Raw genomic sequence first — 4,163 nt, 5'->3', positions numbered from 1 at the left:
GAAAAAGAGGAAGACCCCCAATGAGATGGATTGGCAAAGTGACAGCATCACTGGGCTCCAGTGTGGCAACAATTGTGAGGTTGGCCCAGGACCGGGCAGTGTTTAGTTGTGTCATACATAGGGTTGCTATGAATCTGTACCGACTCGATGGTACCTAACAACAACAACAACAACGTGGGTCAGAACCAACTTAACAACATGGAACAGCAACAACATCAGCAAATGAAGGTTCTGAAAACTTTGCCTAATCTGTATCATTAAGGTCAACTCTACTATAGAAGGCATCTCTTCCTCAGTCATATTTTGAGTGTCTTCCAACTTGAGAACCTCATCATCTGACACTACATCCGACAGTATTCTATTGCTACTCATAAGATTTCCAGGAACTAATCCCTCAGAAGTGAACCAGCTATTCCTTCTTCTTAGTCTGGAAACTCCACTGAGCAGGTAGTAATTCTGCCCTTGGGTTGTGTGAGAGATTGAGACACATACATACAGTTAGTCTGCTGACTTCTGAACCTAATTTCCTACCCATACTTCTCTCTATTCACTTCCATGCAAATTTATAGTTAAATATCTTTGTGTTTACTTTGAAGTCCATTACTTAGTCATGTTCCATTGTGTTATCCAATGTTAACTATACAATAAAATTGGATAGTAACAAAACCTAAAACCTAGGTCAGATAAAGATATAGATTAAAATATGAGAGAGCTTCAAAAAGCTCATGGAAAAATGCCATTAATTCCATTTTCCAAGAACATTTTGAAGCTTCTTTATAGATGGTCAAGATGGAGAAGAGAGGTAGAATGAAGACGTGTATATGGATAGGTTCTAAACAATTGCAGAAGCTAGGCAAAATGAAAAAGGAAACAGCATCCATTAGAGAATTCTAAATTTTTATGATACTGTTTTGAATTGCTAGGAGTGGGTGAATGGGTGCTAAGCTTTTCTTGGAACTTAGAGCAAAGTTTTCTTTTGTGAAGCTTCATCTACTAAGAAATATAGATTTGTGATGTCTTCAACAAAAATCCTACAGTGAGTTCAATGCAGTTTCCATTTCATAAGCTAAGCCCACATCTTAACACATCAAATGTACTTCAGTGAAAGTAATTCTTTGAAGGGTCATCTAGAAACAATTTGGAGGATTTCATTGAATGAAGAAATTAAGTATAGATTTTGTGGAGGAATAGAGGGAAGTTATATTAGATTGTCCTTCAAACAATCTTCTCTAAATAATGCTCTTCTCAGCAGGGGTTTGGATAGGACTAGAGGAGCAGGCAGTTCAAACTTGGGCTATGTGTACTGTGTTTTGCTGATTAAGTGTAGCTCTAACCTAAAAATTACTACCCAGCCTGTCCCCAAGTTTAATCATTCAGTGTGATGGTTAATCTTATGTGTCAACTTGGCTAGGCTAATATGGCCAGTTGTTTGGTAGGACACTAGTCAAGCTGCTTATATAAAAATAATTGTGCTTGTTAAGTGCCATTGAGTTGGTTCCAACTCATAAAGACCCTGTATAGGGTTTCCAAGGAGCGGCTGGTGAACTTGAACCTCCGACCTTGCATGTAATTAAATCTGTTGGCTTCGTATAACATGGGCAGGCCTCAATCAATCCACTGAAGGCTTCAAGGACAAAAAATATCCATAGGGTGTGTTTTGCCTCCATACTCTAAATAGACATTTTCCCAGAATGCTCTTACTTTTTACTCTTCTCATAACATGTCCTGCAATTTGGGAATGCACGTCTGCAGGAGTCTCCAACTTGTGTCTCCTGACCTACAGATCTTGGAGTTGTCAACTTCCACAATCATGTGAACCAATTTCTTGAAGTAAAGCTTACTTTTTCCACTCCCACCCCCAAACAAACAGGCATGCACACATATACAAATGTGGTTTGTATATAGAACGGTGATTTAAACCCACCAGCCAGCCCTCCAAAACCCTATACAGGGTTGCTATGAGTCAGAACCGATTTGATAGCACATAATAACAAACTATATATGTATATTTTAATTCTTAGAAATAAAACTTGCATTGTAATTATCTAGGTGCCTTTTCCACTGCTTCTTTCCCGGATCATGACCCAAGTGAGTTCTGCTGTCTCTGTAGATGTGGCTTGGCGTTGCTGGTTCATTTAGCAGGTACACCATTCATCTGCAAGGAAGGAAGAGGAGAAAGATGTCATCCATAATATTTCCACAGAGTCTCCAAATCCACTTGGTTCTCCTATTGTGGGAGGCATTAAGTAATTTGTTCCCTGATATATGGGGATTGCTTTCCTTGGGTAATCGAGACCCAATCAGTCTTTAGAGATGGTTGTAATTAATAGGTAAGGAAGTGCAAATACATCTGAATTATTAGAGCCACTAGGTGTGACTAACTATAATATGATTACATGTGAAATTAACCCAGAGATCAAACTTAATCAATCCAGACTAATAACTGCCAGGACAACAATTTGTAGGTTTAGATGAGTTTATTTTGAAAGGAACTAGGAAAATGAACTCTGTTAAACTTTAAAGGCGGCAGTATTTTTTTAAGTGGGAGCAGCCTACTAAGATGATAAATATGCGTGTATATGATATGAATGCCTAGATGTCAGATAAACAAACCATCGTTTATATTAGCAAGTGAAAGTAAACAAAATTAGAGAATCAGAAATTGATAAAGAGAAGCACAAAGTATTAAAAAATAAAGCTGAAATAGCATAAGATATGAGACTCTCAATGTTGTGAATTTTATCATTTATTTTTCTGGTTCATATATATAAGATACAAAGAGCAAGATAACAAACAGACATGTATGCAACCCAGTTTAAGAGGCACAGCATAAGCAAATTCATTGCAGCCTCTTGTGGATTGCAAACGTCCCTCCACCCTGGCCCAGAGATAAACCTGATCCTGAATTTTGTGTTTTTCTAATGTGGTTGTTGTTGTTGTTGTCATGTGCCGTGGAGTTGGTTCCGACTCATAGCGACCCTGTACAGGGTTTCCAAGGCTGTAAATCTTTACAGGAGCAGAAAGCCTTATGTTTCTCCTGCAGAACAGCTGGTAGTTTCGAACTGCTGACCTTGCGGTTGACAGCCCGATTTGTAACCACTACGCTAGCAGAGCTCCTTTCTAATCTGTAGATTGTGTTATTATCCCCAGTTCTTTAACTCTTTCTGTATCCACTGCCCTTGCCATGTAACTTTGCAGAGACGTCTGCATGTTGATAAAGCATTTCCCTGTTTCAGATCTTCCTTTCAGTCCTATGAAGAGCTATGAACATCCAAAGGAGATCTCTTTAAGTTTGACCAGGTGACTTGCTTTGGCCAATAGAAGGCTGCAGAAATTATATGTCAGTTCTCAGCCCAGGATGCAGGAGTTCTCATGTGTTCCCACTTGGTTATTTGCACCTTTGCTATGACTATCAAAAGAACATGCTGATCTAGTAGCAGGGTGAAAGAAAGACACATGGAGCAGAGCTGAGTCGCCTCAACCAAGCCCAGACTAGCTCAGGCAACCACAGGTTCATGGTAATAAATGATTATGGTTTTAAGACACTCATTTTAGATCATTCCTGATACAGTATTTATGTGACTATTGCTGACTTACACACACACACTCTTCATTTCTCTTATGGTTTTAACTTTAGATCTATCCTTGAGCATATTGTTTACTTTTGTATTTTTTGAACTTTGCATAAAAGGTACCATACTGGTATAATCTTTTTTTTTTTTTTAATGTTTTATTGTGAACTATTGTTTTATTGTGATAGTTTACATGGTAGAACATTAGTTTTACATTGATCCTATCATAGATCATTTCTTTGCCATGGGTTACAATCCCCTCCATACATCATCAACCAACCAAAGGGTATACCCTGCAAGCCTGGCCCCCGGTCTTCAGCACACAGCCCTTCTCCTGCTCTGGGTCTAAAGTCCCCAGCTGCTCCATCTCTCCACATCATCGTCTCTACCTCCATCTCCATCATCACTGCTTCTCTGGGTAAGGTCCTGCTCCCTGATCTTCTCCTTTGGTGGTCCCAAGGACCTCCGCTCCTAGTTTGCAAAGTCAATCACTCCCCTCCTTTTGCTACAAAACATCTACCTTTACATTTCTAACCCTCACAATTAGTCCTGTTAACAATTATTCACTATTGTATCACAAGAGACCCATCC

Source organism: Chrysochloris asiatica, unplaced genomic scaffold (assembly GCF_000296735.1).
Source record: "Chrysochloris asiatica unplaced genomic scaffold, ChrAsi1.0 scaffold00072, whole genome shotgun sequence".
NCBI lineage: Eukaryota > Metazoa > Chordata > Mammalia > Afrosoricida > Chrysochloridae > Chrysochloris > Chrysochloris asiatica.
This window is presented reverse-complemented; position numbering follows the sequence as displayed.